At 38.7% G+C, this 18,184-nt stretch overlaps 1 long non-coding RNA gene across 1 annotated transcript in view; it reads left to right on the top strand.

The window, feature by feature from the left end:
- LOC132431504 (uncharacterized) overlaps nucleotides 1-18,184 on the top strand; it is a 221,112-nt gene that overhangs the window by 153,345 nt on the left and 49,583 nt on the right. Inside the window, exon 3 of the long non-coding RNA XR_009520766.1 lies at nucleotides 5,071-5,137. This is a non-coding gene — a long non-coding RNA (uncharacterized lncRNA). The remainder of the gene's footprint in view (nucleotides 1-5,070; nucleotides 5,138-18,184) is intronic.

The following is an 18,184-nucleotide window of genomic DNA, read 5'->3' as shown; positions in this document are numbered from 1 at the left end:
TGTAACTTGTTGGGCAGAATAGAAAAAAAAAAAATCTCCCATGATAATCTGTCACCCCAAGCTAGCATGTGAGTTTCTGTTGTGAATTAATGTTACTCATGAGATCCAAAATAATCTCAAATGGAAAATTTAATTTAAAGTGGTCTCAGCTTATCGGGGTCCTCGGGTATCTAGGAGGCACAACCTGAATCTTCCCCAGAAGAACTCCCCTTTAACCCAGGTCTGGAAGCAAACCCAAAAATTCCAAGAAAAATTACCTCCCAGATTAAAAGCAAATTCTCAAAAAAGCAAACGAAGAAAAAGAAAAATACTCAAGGAAATAATGCAACGTGAGTGAGAGCTAGCTGAAAAATCAGAGCAGTAGAATCAGAAATTAAAAGCCTTAAGATATTGAAATTATCAGGCATAGAATATAAATAATCTTATGTAAGTTGTTTAAATAGAGAAAAAAGAAACTTGAAAATATGACCAAGAAACAGAAAGTATAAAGAATCAATATGCAGACATCAAAAAATAATAAAACCTGTAGAATTAAATAAAGCAATCTCCTTATAAAGAACCATACATATAAGTCACTGGATATGAGGCTGCAGTGCAACAGGAAAGGATGGGTTTTTCAATAAATGGGACAATTGGTTAATCGTTTGGAAAAAATACGTATCCAGACTCCTTCCAGACATAATAACAAAACAATTTCAGATATTTAGTAAATCCAAATGTGAAAGGCAGAACGATAAAACTCCATGGCCCCAGTTCACAACTGTTGGGGCAGCTTGGCCTCCAGCAAGGCTCAGACTGCATGATCTCTATTGTCCTAACCCCTGGCAATTCTTAGAGTAGGAGGTTGCCTATCATGGTTAACACACCATTATAATTTCCTCCACCTCGTAACTTCTAAGTGCACACCTTTACAGCCAGCTTTTGTACAATGTGATTCTGTCCGTAAAATAATTTTCTGCAAGGATCTTTACAAACATGTATTCATTTAATCTCCATTCTGTAAACAAGACGATTGATGTTCAGCAAAAGGCTTCCTCAAGATCATTCAGTTGATACGTGTTAGACATTTTCCACTTAGTCAAGGACGTTTTGTAAAAATTCTTAAGTCATATCCACACATCCCCATCGTATTTCCTTAGTTGGACAGGAAAATTCTTAAAAGTGGAGTCCATATTTTTTCTTTAGTTTCTGTCCGCAGTGTGCCATAGAGCTGCCAGTGTGCAATATGTAATTAATAAGTGATGTGTGAGAGATGGAAATATTCTGCAGTCTTGTTAGTATTTGAGCACCTAAAAGCACATCATTCTGAGCAACGACCTGAATGACTCGCATGTCATCTCAACTCCAAAAGATGTCTCATGAGCATTCTGCTTTCTCTGTAAAATAAGCTTTTAACTTATTAAAAAGCCAGTCTTTTGAAGGAAGGACAGGTAACATGTAAGTAGACTCGAGTATAAGTAGACAAATGTTTCTTTGTATTAATGTCCCTGCTTAAAAGAATAGGAAAAGTTCCAATGTCTGCTTCTTAGTGACTAGCTGTGATTTTAAAACATCTACACTATACAGCTTCAGTGCAATTACTATACAAACAGGCACAACAGAAAATCAGATACAGCAATTCACCAAGAAAGTATGTTCTCCTTATCTAATCAGATTCATTATCTTTCAGTATGATGCTATCAGTAAAAGATAGGAGCTGAGCAAGGGCAGAGGTGGTCATCATTGACAGGAGATTTTTCCAAAGACAAATTCAAGGTCCCAAAAAACTGAGAAGAAATGCCAGTATTTTCATTACTGGATCTTTTTCCTCTTGACTATAAAGAGATTTATATGTGCCCTGAAAATTATTGTAGTTAAGAGGCTCTTTCTAAGGTGAAATTTAAAGGGAATAATCCAGACATTTTGGTCACTAAATTTCATGTGATGTCTTTCTGAAGGGTAAGAAATTAAAATCTCATTCTCATTAACATAAATATAGTTCATTTTACCCTAAGACCAAGCAGTTACAATTGTCACTGTAAAAAAATTTTAACATCCTTTTACAGTTCTGAGACAGCATCAAAGTAATTATCAGTACAGGCTATTCCAGATTCTCATCTTCAAAGTATCACAGCTCCAACATTCATACATCAGCCATTCTGAGAGTACATAATGTACCTCTATCATGATCATATAGGTTTTTTTTTCAGTGACAAAAACTGGAAAATCTAAAAAATTTCCCCACCATAAAATGTATTATAGAAATACTGTACCCCTGCTTCTTCCCTCTATCGTCTCCCTTGGGGAAAAAATCACTACTCCCAGCTAGAAGCACTTCCAAGTAACAAAGGAACTTAAGAGGATCTTCCAAGAAATACACATACACACACACACAAACATACACAGACACACACATGTACTAGCACTTTCTGTGCAGTATCCTCTGAATTGGTGATCATAAAATGAAATACAAGTGTTTTCACCCATAGATCTCAATCCTAACTGTCCAAGTAAACTTTTTGCATTTGTTTCAGAGAAACCCAACTTGTATAAACAGCCTCAGTTCTCTCCTAAAATTTTATATTTGCAAATTTGTTTCCAGGAAATCAATCTGTCTTCTTTATTTTTTCCCTCCCTTCCTTGTTTTTCTTTTTTATTTCTTTTCTTTCTTTCTCTCTCTCTCCCTTTAAATTATTTTTTCCACCAGGACTCTTTAGAAATAGCATTCATTATTTATGATTTAGTAGACATATCCAAAAAAGACAAGGAGCAGGACATTTTCAAACATTACCTTCTGATGAAGGCTGTTCACGAGAAAGTCAGAAATATGATAAGAGCACATCTGGAAGGAATTGAAGAGAGCCCTCATAAAACAGAGAGCCTTCATCTAGTATGAAGTAATGTACAGAATGTAACAGAATGGTTCCCACATCTGAGCTAACTGAAAAGGGCTCTAAGAGGGTGTTGACTTTCTAAATGGATGGAAACTAATATCTCTCTTCCTATCAAAAGATTGCTGAGCTACAGAAACTTAATCCTGCTCTATGCTGACAGTGGGCTTTGGGGCCTCCATAGGTAAAGGGAGGTACCTATTTAAAGCTCAGACAAGACTGACGTCAGGAAGTTGGAAAGACAAGAGAAAAGGGGTGAGAAGAGAGGGATGTAGATTGTTTATCTCCATTTCATTAATATCTTTTTCTGAAGTTTTGTCTTGTTCTTTCAGTTGGCATATATTTCTCTGTCTCCTCATTTTGCATGACTCTGTTTGTTTCTACGTATTAGGTGAAACACCAGTCTTAAAATGGTAGTCACTGAAAGACGGGGGGTAAGGTTTGGTTATTGTGCAGTGCCCTGTGGTTAGTAGCCTGCCAGATCCTGTCTCTCCGATTTTTTCAGTCCTGTGGGCCCCAGAAATGCAAGCCCCTCTGGCCACCAGTACCAGATATTCAAGGGTCCATGAACATCTGTGTGCTGGTGGCCAGAGGGGCTTGCATTCACCTTCTGCACTTTCTGGATCTGGTTGTACAAGAGCCATGGTAGAGGAGTGCTAGGCTGGAGTGAGGCTGTGTGCCAGGTCTGGCGAGGTGGGGCACAGGGGAACACTGAGGTGGGGGAATAGATTGAGGATGCAAAAAATTGTGCTTGCCCTCACCGGGTTAGTGAGGCAGAAGGAGAGTAAGAAAAATGGTGCCCACCAGTGCCTCTGTCCCTGGAGAGATCTCCGGTAAACCCCTGCCCCTTGGTATATGCTCTAATATAGTCAACAAATCTCTCTCACATCTGGCCCCGTACTTCTCAAGCTAGCACCTCTGCACTGGGATTCAGAGCAAATGAGTATGTGTGAGCTCTTCCAGAGCAGAGTCTCGGTTTCCTACAGACTTTCAGCTCTCCCAGATGGAAGTCCTGGTGGTCTTCAAAGCCAGTCATTTCAGGGGCTTGTCTTTCCACTGAAGGTCCCATAGTCTGGGGTGCCCAATGTGGGGCTGGAACCCCTTGCTTCCCAGGGAGAAGTTCCGTATTTCTGATGTTTTTCCCACTTGTGGGTTTCTGTACCAGGGGTAGGTGTCCCAGCAAATCCATGTCTCTTGCCCTCCTATCCATCCTGATGTGGCTTTTTATTTCTTATTTCTCCCTTGTTGTGGAAGAGCTGTTCTGCTAGTCTTCAGGTTTTTCCAGAGAGAATTGTTCTATTTGTAGTTGTTGTTTTGATGGGTCTGTGGGAGAAGGTGAGCTCAGGATTTCCTATCCGAATAAACTTTTAATTTTACAATATATTTAGATTTCCAGAAAAGTTCCAAAGATAATACAGAGATTTTCATATACTCCACATCCAGTTTCCCCTACTAACATGGTATATTTGTCATTGTTAATGAATCAATTCTAATATATTATTAACTAAAGTCCATGTTTTATTCACATTTACTTAGTTTTACTAATGTCCCTTTTCTGTTCTAAGATTCCATCCAGGATACCATATTACATTTAGTTGTCACGTCTCCTTAGGCTTTCTTGGGCTATGACATCTTCTAGAATTTCCTTTGGTTTTTATGACCTTAACACTTTGGAGGAGAACTGATCAGGTATTTTGTAAAATCACCCTCAGCTGAAATTTGTCTGACATTTTCTAGTGATTACATTGTGATTATGGGTTTAGGGGGAAACACCCACAGAGGTAGAGTGCCATTTTCATCACATACTGCCGAGGATATGTACTATCAGCATGACTTATAACTGCCAACATTGACCTTGATCATTCAGCTGAGACAGGGTTTGTCAAGCTTCTCCATGTAACATTATCCTTTGTCCTCTTTTATGTACTCCATTCCTTCAGAATAAAGTCTCTATGTGCGCCCTAAAGGAGTGGGAAGTTACACTCCACTTCCTTGAGGGCAAGTGCTTACACAAATTATTTGGAATTCTTCTCCACAGGAATTATTATTATTTTAGATCAAACAACATTCATGACTCTCAAGCGTAATCTGTGAGACATCATATCTACAATATAGAGTGATTGTGACGCTTCACTTTGGGCCATATTCTCCTCTATAGCAGAAGAATGACATATTTCAATTCCTTCTGTTTCTTTTCCAGGAGCTCCAACACTCGTTTATATGGGGAAGTGGAGAGACGGGCTCTTCTGAACATGACTACACACAAGGTAACGTGATTTATTCTCCTGACATTGAACTATCCCCTAAACCAACACACACAGAATAGTATACTTTGCTTTGTTATTTTTTTAATCTGAGATTGTCTCAAAATCATTCCTTTTAATTCACCTAGAGACTGCTAACCAAGGTAAATTAGGTTTTTACTTAAGTCTAATCTAAAGCTCATGTGCTGTAACACAAGTTATTTTTCCCCTTTTTTACTTTCATGATCAAGTCTAGTTTATTGAATATTATTAGGTATAGTAGCCAAGGTGCTCCAGAGAAACAGAACTAATACAAATGTATATATATCAAATATTATATCTATACATATTTTATATATATTATACGTATATCTAATGAATTGGATCACATGATTATGGAGTCTGACAGAGCCCAGGGTCCTCAGGGTGAGTTGGTAAGCTGGAGACCCAGGAAAGCCAATGGTGTAGTTCTAGTTCAAAGGCCAGCAAGCTTGAGGCCCAGGAAGAGACAGTGCTTCAGTTTGAGTTTGAAGGAGGGGAAAAAAAACAATGTCAGAGTTCAAAGACAGTCAAGTGGGGGAATTCTTTCTTATGGGGGAGAATCATACTTCTTGTTCTATTCAGATCTTCAACTGATAAGATGAGGCCCATCCACACTAGGAAGGGCAACCTGGTTTACTCAGTCTACCACTTTAAATGTTAATCTCATCTAAAACCACCCTCACAGAAACAACCAGAATAATGTTTGACCAAATATCTGGACAAGTTGACACATAAAATTAACAATCACACTAGAGTATTAAATTACCAAGATCCCCAGAGAGTCTATATAAACTTAACAAGTATTCTGCAACTTTATAGATTTCAGATTTCAGCTTCTAAGACACATGGGTGATTTTTTTCATTGTAAAGGGCTGCAGTAATAGGTAATAGGACACCTAAAAGAGAGAAAGATGTGTTATTATTTTGATCCCAAATCTATGCCATGGATAACAGTGCTTTACAACAAAAACAAAAACAACAAACTAAAGACAAAACAAAACAAAAAACAAAAGGAAAAGACAGACAAGAAAAATACTACGAAATCAATGACAAGAAAACAAAGAAACTCAAAATACCTCTTATAAATGAAAGAATTTCTCATGTTTTATTTATTAATCTATTCGATAAATTCATGCCAGTCACTCTTCTTGGTGCTTGGGAGACAGCAGTAAATAAAGCAGAGGAAAGACTCCTCAGAGAGCATACATTCGCACAGGGAGAGACTGACAATAAATAATAAAAATGTACTTGCTAGCAGATGACAAGTATCATGGGAAGACAAAGTAGAGCAGAAGAGGAAGGATCACAAACACTGGTAGCTGAAGAGATGCAACCGTAAATAGAGAGTGAAGGTGAGCTTCATTGAGAAAGCAGTGTTTGGACAAAGTCTCAAAGGCAGTGAGTGAAGTAGCCATGTGCATATTTAGAAAGATCGTTCAGGCAGAAGACACTCTCAGAACAAAGGACAGGGCACAATGTACATTTTGATGAAAGAGGTCAGAATGGCTGGACTGGAATGACTATGACTGAGACAGTAGTAGGAGACGAAGCCACAGAGGTGGTGTGGTGATGGTGATAGATGTGCAGGAGAGAGAATATATGGGGCTCTGTAGGCCACTAAAAGGACTGTGCCTTCTTTCAAATGTCATTCATGCTCAAATGTTTCTGTTTACTTAAGAACATGGAGCTTTGCTTCCCTGGGGTGGTCTTTGAGTATAGCCTGTAAAGATGTTATCACTGTGTTTGATTTGCGGCTAAACTTCCAAATATATTCTACAGATTAATTTATCATACGTGAACTAAGGTATGACAAAAGTCACCAGCAATTGGAGTAGGAAGAAAGAAAGAGGAATAATAGAATTCTAGAATTTATAGTGAAGTCATGCAAAGCCATAAGGTTGCTCACTTCCACCTGCATAATACAAAGCTGCTTCCTGTGACTTGCGTGTTTGTAAAGTCAGATGCTGAAATTTAATTTGAATTTTAGAGATTCATTCCACTGCTTTAAATAGCTAGTCTTTATCTTTAAGATTTAGGAGTTAAATTTTTGTGTGTGAGGAATCAACTAGGTGTTGAGGGGGAAAAAGAAACTATCATAATCTAATTTGAAAGTCAGACTGTAAATCAAAAGTAACTACCGTATAGCCATGTAATTTCCAGATAATAATTACATTTTCATAAGATATTTTTCAAGATGAAGCATTTTATATTCTCAACTTCATAGCAACTCTGATTAGCAAATATTATTATTGCACCATTTTATGGTTGAAAAAAATAGAGATTAAACAAAGTAAAGTAAAAAAATCACTCTTACTGTGTCTCTATTTCAAATATAGATCTTGAGATTTTTCTACATCTACAATGAGTATTAATCTTTCTCTCTCACTATGCAGGAGTGTTGTAGTTTAAAGTGTTTGAATACATTTCAAAGAAAACATGGATAAAAATGTGTATATTGCCTATTGTGTGTAAAATTTTTCAGCATACTTTATACTCATTTTTCCTTAAAATGATATAAAATAAATATTAGAGGGTGTGGCCAAGATGGCAGAGTAGGAAGACCCTGACCTCACCTCCTTCCATGGGCACACCAAAATCACAACTACTTACAGAGCAACTGTTGATAAGAAAGACCTGAAGGTTAGCAGAAGAGATCTTCTAGAGCTAAATATATAAAGAAGAAATTGCAACAACATGGGTAGGAAGGAATGTGGTAGAGTTAAGACCCATACCTCCGGATGGGCAACCCACAGACAGGAGAATAATTACAATGGCAGAGGTTCTCCACGAGGAGCAATGGATCCAAGCACCACATCAGCCTCCCCAGCTCATGGACCTGAACCAGGAAGATGAGCCCCCAGAACGTTTAGCTTTGATGGCAAGTGGAGCTTACTTATGGGAGAGCTAGAGGGCTGTGGGAAACAGAGACTCCACTCTTAAAGGGTGCACACAAAATCTCACACACTCTAGACCAGGGCAGAAGCAGCAATTTGAAAGGAGCCTGAGTCAGGCTTACCTGCTAATGTTGGAGAGCTTCCTGGCGGGACAGGCGGCAACTGGAGCTCACCTAGGTGACATAGGTACTTTGGGGAAGCTCGTTCTACCATAAAGACAGTGGTGCAGGCAAGTGTCAGTTTGGAATCTTCCCTCTACCTTATTAGCGCTGGGACCTGGTCTCACCCACTAGCCTTTAGGCACCGGTACTGGGATGCTTCAGTCCAAGCAGCTAGTCAGGCAGGAATACAGCCCGCCCACCAAGAGGCTGGCAGCATTAACACCCCCCTGAGAACCCATCTGACAGGGAACCATGCCCCAACCACCAGAGGACCCAGGATCCAGCCCTGCCCACCAGTGCCATGGCACTAGCTCCATACCACCAACCAGAGGGCCAAGACCAGTTCAGAGACCTCAGGGACTGGCTCTGCTCACTAGTGGGCCAGCACTAGCCACAAGACCCAGCTTCACCCACCTGTGAGCAGGCACCAGCCCCTGGATCCCCTGGTCTCCAGCCCCGCCCACCAGCAGGTAGTTACCAGCCCCAGGACCACCATAGTCCTGCAGCCTTCCCTATTAGAACCCAGCCCACCTACCAGCAAGACTGCACAGTCCTGGGAGCCACTGGCCCCAGCCCTGCCCACCAGCAGGCCAATACCAGCTATGGGACACCTTAGGCCCCTTAGCCAGCCATGCCAAGATTAGGTCCCTCACATCAGCAGGCTGACACCAGCTCTAAGAATTCCTAGACCCCAGAGCTAGCCATGTCAGGAACTGGCCCGGCCCACTAACATACAGACGCTAGATCTAAGACACCAGACCACAAACCCCAGAACCTGGTTCCATCCAACAGTGGGCCAGCACTAGTCCTGGAACCCCCTTCCCCCAGGGCTCCACAGCCAGAAGCCTTGTGACCTGACCGCATCCACCAGTGGCCGGCAGCCTCGGCACAAGGCAGAGCCCGGTAACCAACCAGATAGGGGGCCACCCATGCCTACCAGACCACCCATAGTAGTCATCTTGCTACAATAAAATGGCCCATGCAACCCACATAGGGAGCACCCCTAGAGCATATAGCCCTGGTCGCCAGAAAGGAGTGCACTGCTGGGACACATAGGACATCTCCTACAAAAGACTATTTCCCTCCAACGCTGGGAAATGTATCCTACCTACCAAATACATAGAAGTAAAAACAGTGAATCAAGCAAAAAGAGGCAACAGAGGAATATGTTTCCAATGAAGGAACAAGATAAAACCCCAGAAGAACTAAGTGAAGTGGAGATAAGGAATCTACCCATTAAAGAGTTCAAGGTAACGATCACAAATTGCTCAAAGAACTCGGTAGAACAGAGTGAACAGAATGAAAGGTTAGAAATTTTTGACAGAGTTAGTTAGAAAATATAAAGAAGAACCAAACAGATAAAGAATACAATAACTGAAATAAAAATACACTAGAGATAAATTAGGAGTTTGGGATTAGCATATACACGCTACTATATATAAAACAGGTAAACAACAAGGACCTACTGTACAGCACAGGGAACTATACTCAATATCTTGTGATAACCTAGAATGGAAAAGAATCTGAAAAAGAATAGATATACATGTATAACTGAATCACTTTGCTGTACACTTGAGACTAACACAACATTGTAAATTAACTATACTTAAATAAAAAAAATAATAAAAATACACTGCAAGGAATTTTCACATTATTAGCCCTATATTACAAAAAGGTTATTCAGTTATTTTTATTATTTGAATACCATCAATAAAATGTGGATGGAAATTTGTTTTCTTACTTATTATATAAGATCTTGTGTAATATCCTTGGCAAATCATAAAGCATAAAATAGTTACTATTTGTTCCTTCACAGGAAATGTTTTTAAACTGGTGAGTTACTGAATTGAAATCCTCACTGAAAACCGAGGACTCTAAGAAAAAGTGTTTATTGTCATAAAGATGACATCAAAGGCCCACTGAGTTTTCACACGGCCTTATTTTAAATCAGAGCACCAGTGCCATCAACTTTTATTAGTATGTAAAAGACAAAAAAAAATAAAACTTTAGGTTCTACATTTTTACGGTATTTTTCTTATGCTTGATTATATCACTGAAAAATGCTTTGTATTCAGTCTGGACTACATAAAATTTTTAAAAGATCCAGGTACGTAAACTTTCCTATTGACTAATTAAGAATCCCTAGCAGAGGATATTATGGTAGAGACCCATTCAGCCATCCAGGATTGGCACTGAAGTACCTGCTTTTCATGAACAGCTTTGTTGAAATGAATCCTCTCGTAGCAAACAGTTATCAAACATGATGCCTCTTGTTCAACGTACATGACTACATACAGCAGGGCTGTTACGTCATGGCCATTTGTACTTGGGAAGAAACCATAAGAACAAAATCTTCCTGAGCTCCTAATGTGCACCTGAAATTATTAAACAGAGTAATTTGTTTACCAGTGGTGCCACCACTTTACTCTAAACTGGCAAATTAACACAAAAAGGCTCAAAGACCAAGAGTTGAGGGGAAAGAATCATACTAAAACACTGGGCCTTCTGAATGAGTAGCTGTTCGCACGTATTGAAGTTATTTCCAAGTGAATAAAATGAAATTCATATAATTTTAATTTTGTCAAGTGGAAAAATGCAATGATGGATACACTGTTGATTAATAGTAATTCTCAATGAAAAATTATCATAAATGGAGACTTTTCTAACAGCTGAGATCCCTTGGTAGCACTGGAATAGCATACAGGCACACGTTGTTTTATTGCACTTTGATTTATTGCAATTTGCAGTAAAATCACAGTATTTACTGTATTTTTTTTACAGTTTGAAGGCTTGTGGCAACCTTTCACTGAGCAAGTCTATGGGCACGATTTTGCCTATAGCATTTGCTCACTTGGTGTTTCTGTGTCACATTTTGATAATTCACACAACACTTCAAACTTTTTCATTATCATATTTGTTATGGTGATCTGTGATCAGTGATCTTACACTGTTACTATGGTAATTGTTTTGACACTTTTGGGCAATATTTTTAAATTCAGGTATGTACACTGTCCTTTTAGAATAAATGCTATGGCACATTTAAGACTACAGTGTAGTGTAAACATAACTGTTATATGTACTGAAAAAACAAAAAGTCCATGTAATTCACTTTATTTCAATATTGGCTTTATTAGGGAAGTCTGGAACTGAACTGCCACATCTCTGAGGTATGCCTGTAATTGAAATTCTATTTGAAAGATATTCAGGTTAATCAGATAATGTTTACTACTTTGGTCAAGCAACTGAAAAAGATATATTCTCATGTCCTGTATTTGTCAAGAAGAAGAGGCTGCATTTTTCTTAAAAGGCAAAAGTTACCGTGAATAAAATGCTCACATCGCTTTCATCTGCATAGCACTATCCAATTGACAAGGTGCTTTAGGCAATGTCACCTCCCAGGCAAGAAAGATACAATTTCTATTTTACAGATGAATTAACAGAGATTCTGTGATTTTCCCAAAGTTTTGTTCTTTGTAGGAGAATCAGCTCAAAAACAGATCTCAGACATTTAAGCTATTGGTCTTTTTTTCTTTCTAAACAATTATTCTAATAACCACCTGTTTTTGAAAAGGAGAACGTTCCATCTCCATCTGACTCAGACACATTGATTCCTCTCACACCTCTTCCTGGCTCTTGCCTTGGCTAAAACATTTTACAGAGAGCTACTAACATTGTGAACTCATTGCTGAATGTGGTAATTTAGTATAATTTCTCTGATGTGGTTGGCTTTTTTTATATATGCTACGATAAGACATAGCCATCCACATGTTAATCCTGGACTATGGAATACACGGTATGTTTAGGTTGGTTGAGGGGTGTTTCTTTTTTTCTACAACTGGCATGCCTGTACATACAGAACATCTACCTCAATTGTTAATGATACCATGTATAGGAAAGCAATTTAGATGCAATAAAACACTTCTAGGAAAAACTATCTGCATCAAAATCATCTGTTGATTATAATAAAAATGCAGTTTCTTTGGCAATATCCCAGAACTGTTGAATTAAAATCTCTCTATGTTGCATCCAGGAATATGGATTTTAAACAAAGTTTCTAAGAAATGCTTACTGAAATTGAAGTTAAAGAATATTGGAAGAGGTAATCTGGCATGAGTATTGAGTATCCATGCTCATTTTTGTTGGATATGACAAGAATGCAAGTCCCTGATCGTTCTTTATTCAGGACATTTCTTAGGGCTCTGTCTCTACCAAGACACAGAGGCTCACTATGAAAGCTGTGATTCCCCAAGTTTACAGTGTTTGGACTCTGAACTTGCTGCAAGGATGACATCTAACTGGGCCTCGCCCCCTCACCTCATGGAACTTCACTGCATGCTTGCTGTGCTGTAAATAATAAGTCATTGTCTCTGATCTTTGAGTTTCAGATCATCTGCCAGCATCTATGCAGCTATAACAAGCTAAGTTATTAGCTCATAAGTAGGGTAAAATCCCAGACCCTGGTAGAAAACCACAGTATCATTCAAATGTGAGTAACAAGACCAAACCTGGTTTCTAGTAGAATGCTTAACTGAAATACAGAGTAAACCCCAAATGTTTTGTATCAGAAACACACATGAGCCTGTATGCAAAAGACATCCATCTTTTTGCCCCAACCTCCTACTACAAACTCATTTTATGATATTTAAAGAGAGAGGGCATCACTGAATTTAATTAGCTCTTCTCAATCCCTGTTAAGAACCACAGAAAAGCCAAAAGGCTTTAAAAAAACAGAAAAATAAATAGCACAGAAAATGAATGAAAACTGAAAAGAATTCTTATAGATGGGTCAATAGTATTTTTATAATGTTTTTTGAAATTAACCCACTAAACAGTAGGAGGAAAACAGAACTCAGATGGTCTCCTTGCCCATAGTGATAAACTAGCACCAGATCACCAGGGAACAGAAGAACCTCTGCCACAGTCAACAGCATAGCGATTTCAAGGTGTTCAATTATTCAAGTGGAATGTAGTTACACAGAGTCCCGGTGGCTATTATACTTTTTTCTAAATTTACTTTATTGAAGTGTAGCTGATTTACAATGTTGTGTTAGTTTCTGCTGTACAGCCAAGTGATTCGTTTATACGTATATATACATTCTTTTTCATGTCCTTTTCCATTATGGTTTATTGCAGGATATTGAATATAGTTCCCTGTGCTATACAGTAGGACCTTGTTGTTTATCTTTTCTCTGTATAATAGTTTGTATCTGCTAATTCCAAACTCACTCCCAATCCATCCCTCTCCCACTCTTCACCTTCCTTCTTGGCAACCACAAGTCTGTTCTCTATGTTTGTGAGCCTATTTCTTAGATAAGTTTATTTGTGTTATATTTTAGATTCCACATATAAGTGATATCATATGGTATTTGTCTTTCTCTTTCTGACTTACTTAATTTAGTATGATAATCTCTAGGTTCATCCATGTTACTGCAAATGACATTATTTCATTTTTTATGACTGAGTAGTATTCCATTGTATACATTTACCATATCTTCTTTATTCATTCACCTGTCGATGGACATTTAGGTTGTTTCCATGTCTTGGCTATTGTGAAAAGTGCTGCCGTGAACATAGAGGTGCATGTATCTTTTTGAGTTATAGTTTTATCTGGATATATGCCCACGAGTGAGATGGCTGGATCATATAGCAACTGTAGTTTTTTGAGGAACCTCCATACTGTTTTCCATAGTGGCTGTACCAATTTAGATTCCCACCACCAGTGTAGGAGGGTTCCCTTTTCTCCACACCCTCTCCAGCATTTGTTGTTTGTAGATTCTCTGATGATGCCCATTCTAACTGGTGTGAGGTGACACCGCATTGTAGTTTTGATTTGCATTTCTCTAATGATTAGTGACGTTGAGCATCTTTGTATGTGCCTGTTGGCCATCTGTATGTCTTATTTGGAAAAATGTCTATTTAGGTCTTCTGTGGTGGCTACTATTCTTGATATTCCAGGTTCCTGTTATTACAGGGAGGAGAAGTAAGAGTAGTCCTTCAGAGCAGGCTCCAGTGATAAAGCAGAAAGAAAACACCAGTGCAAACTGAGGAGCAAAATATAAGGTAGCTTTGAAGAACATGATGTGGGGGGGAATAAGGAATAAAAAGAGATTTCAGAAGGAAAAATATAGAGACACTTAGACCCAGGGAGTACCAGGTTTTATCTGATGAGTCAGAAAGGAGCTCTGCGGTGGACTGGACCACCATGCCCCAGCTCTTGTGGATGACTTGATGCTTCGACTTATCTGATGAGAGGGCTGAGGTTAAAGTAATAGTCTCCCCCTGTCTGAAGCTGTAAGAGGGCAAGGTTCTCAAAGTTACCAGGGGTTGGGGAAGACGAAGGAAAAGACACTAATCAGAGGAAAACTGTCATGTCCAAGAGTCGGTGAAAGCCCTAAAGGAATATTACCGTCTTCTAAATGTTTTCTATTTGTCGTCAACACGAAATCAGTTCAGACATGTCTTCATTAGGGTGTGAAGAGAAATTTATCTCTCTGACCAGATGAGCTTCCTTTGCCACCTCAATTTGTGCCCTGTAACTTACTGCTGAATCTAAGAGTAGAAGTTTTGGTTTGACAGATTATTCCTCCTCCTCCTTCTTCTTCTTTAGTAACATATAAGAGAGTGAAGGCCTATGACATATTTCACGTTTTATTACCATTCACACTCAAATATAAGAAGTTTGTTTTTTAACAGTTTTTCACTTAGAAAAAAAGCAATATAGAATATTCTGTTTTACTTTCTTAAGTTTTTGTATTTGCTAAAAAAAAGTATCCAATAAAGGCAAGTTAGAATATCATCTTTTATTTACAGTGTTATTTAAAGATAGATGGCAAACTTTGCTTTTGAACTGTTTTCCTCAATATAACGCACCTTCAAGAAGGAAGCATTCCTGCAGTTTTATTTTTAAGTGGCAGTTCCTCACATTCAGCTACTGTATCTCACCTAATGAATGACCTGATGCAGAAGAAAATGTGGAGAACTGCTGTAGAGGGATAAAATGTGGAGATTAGAATTAAAGCAAAGACTGAATAATTTTCCCACTGCTTTTCACTAGCAAACAGGGCTCTTTTCTCGTGGAGGGAGTAAAAATCATATTAGGATATTCCAGTCATGGGACTTTTTTCATGGCACCAAAAGTTACAGGAATTTCAATTACCCAAGCTTGTGTCAAGGCTGTGATTTCACAAGGACACTTTAAAAAATTAAAGCAGTAATAAACCTGCCAGAAAGACTTTACATGGGCTAAGGCTAAAACACTTTATCATCGTTAAGAACAACATCTTTCTACCCATACTGGATGGCAAGCCTTGGTACACTGGAAATAGAACATCAAGAATAACCTACATTGAGAAGAAAAGATAAACTATGGTTACTTGCTTAGCTGCTGGATGAAATTAGACCATCTGTGTATAAAGAGAATCTCTGTGCAACTGACTATATAATATATAAAATGGGCAATGGAAAGAAATTAAGGATATAGTCTCTGTCTTTACATAACTTTTAATTCAGAAATCAAGATTGACAAACAGGAAATCATCATCACCGTCATCATGATTATATAAGGTAAGGTAGACCTGTAATAGCTTACAAAAAAATTGAATATTATAAGCTGCAGTAGTAGAGGCTGCTACTCACTGTTAGAGAGGCTGGTATAGGGCTTTGAGGTAGGTGTCTTGAATAGGCAGAAGGAAGATATTGGAGAACAGTGTAAAAAAGACATCTAGATTAGAATAAGTTTGCAGAAGCGTCGGATGTGCAGAACACATACTGTAATAGTATTTGTAAGGTAAGGCCTGTTTTATGGTATGGGAACAAATGAGGCTGAGTAGAAGTGAGAAAGGTAAAAATAAAAGGATTTTTAAAAAAATTTATTTTATTTTATTTATTTTCGGCTGCATTGGGTGTTTGTTGTTGCACATGGGCTTTCTCTAGTTGTGGCAAGCCCGGGCTACTCTTTGTTGTGGTGCACGCGCTTCTCATTGCAGTGGCTTCTCTTGTTGTGGAGCACGGGCTCTAGGCATGCGGGCTTCAGTAGTTGTGGCTCGCGGGCTCTAGAGCATAGGCTCAGTAGTTGTGGCGCACGTGCTTAGTTGCTCCACAGCATGTGGGATTTTCCCGGAGCAGGGCTAGAACCCGTGTCCCCTGCGTTGGCAGGTGGATTCTTAACCACTGCGCCACCACGGAAGCCCTAAAAGGATGTCTTTCCTGGACTCCAGACACATGGCTGTAAGTTTGATGTTAGTCAATGTAGAAATAGTATGACCTCTGAATTAATAGAAGACTGAAAACAGAATCCAGAGTCCTAAGGGATGAGAGTACACTCAGGAAAACAAACTGGCACTAGATATTTCAAGACAGTAGATTCATTCCAGGATATTAGGAACCTATTATCATGGGGTAGGAGGGTGAAGAAGGAAAAGTGAATGCTGAGGTAGCCAAGAGAAATATCTTTGGGGTAGAAAACATTTCATACTCTGCAGCTAGGAAAACAAAATGGAAAGGATTTGGTTTCAGAAATTTAGAGAGGTCATGTAAGGTGATTTCAAACCACAAAGGAGAGAGCATTAGCCAGCCGCTGCAACACCCTGTGGTGACATCTGATGGGCTTGGCTCCAGGAGTGGTAAAAGAAGCTGGAGTCTGTGACCAACTGCTGGTGTTGGGACAGAGACACAGTTGGTGTGATAATACTGGGAACAGCAAGAAAGTAGGAAGGTGGTATCTTCTCTCCTTTTGCCATCCACTCGCCTACTAAAGCCCACTCTTCCTAGAACTGAACAAAACTCTACCTGACAAAAAAAATCTGTGAAATGTAGCTCCAGCTTCAGAGAGAAGAATGTAAAATGTGGACCTTGCCTGAAAGACTATGCATGGATAAATAACAGGCATGCAGGATGTCTTTCTGGATACAAACTATTATGTATAGAGATACAAACTATTATGTATAAAATAAGCTACAAGCATATACTGTACAAAGCTGAGAATACAGCCAATATTTTATAATAACTATAATTGGAGTGTAACCCTTAAAAATTGTGAATCACTATATAGTACTTATGTTGTACACCTGTAGCTTATATAATATTGTACATAAACTTTATTTCAAGAAAAAAATTCAAGAAAAAGAATGTCTTTCTGTACTTCCTTAATGATTAGATGTTGAGTGATAACCTATGAAAAGCAATAGAAGTGAAATGCATTATCTTCAATTGATATTCATCATACCCTTGAGAACTCAAAAGAAGTGGGCTGTTGCTTCCTGGCCTGGCTAACGTTTCTGATGTGTGTTCAAGTGTTATTTGAGAACAGCAAGGCAACTGTGAGGGAGGTCAATTTTTAAAACTCCCTGACTTAAGGATTTTCACTTGCTTCTGCCATGGATTTGCTCTTCTTGCCTTCCTCGGTTTGGGACTATTTCTCTATCACTCTGACCCCCTTCCCTGCTCATCGATATAAATGATTGAAGGCATTCTGTTGATTCCCATTTAATAACCAGCAGCATGGATTGATGGCCACATTAAGGCTGTGTGCCTGGGAGGAAAGGAGTGGACATAGTGCTGGGCAATGAGAGCCAAGAAGAAATAGCTTATTACTTTCTCTGTTAGTTTTGTTTCTATAGTAGAAACACATTAGAAAAACAAAGTATTAATATATGAGAATGGTAAACCCATATATCTAGATATTAGTCTCTAGACATGTATAACAAACTTCCTTCCTTTTTTCCTTCTTTCTTTCTTTCCTTCCTTCCTATTTTTTCCTTCATACCTGCCTTCCTATTTTACCTTAGCAATTGTATTTAAAGTCTGCTGCTAGGGAACATGGAAATATAAAAAATAAGAAATGGCCCCTGATCAAAAGAACTTTATAGTATTATTGGGTTAAAAAGGCTTGTAACCAGTAAATGGAGAAAAGTAGTTGCCCATGCTAATTTCTGCAAAGACAGACAATGAGAGAAAATGTCTGGAAGGCAGGCATG

Source organism: Delphinus delphis, chromosome 10 (genome assembly GCF_949987515.2).
Source record: "Delphinus delphis chromosome 10, mDelDel1.2, whole genome shotgun sequence".
Lineage (NCBI taxonomy): Eukaryota > Metazoa > Chordata > Mammalia > Artiodactyla > Delphinidae > Delphinus > Delphinus delphis.
The sequence above is the reverse complement of the archived record's forward strand: the minus strand, read 5'-3'. Positions and strand labels throughout refer to the sequence as shown.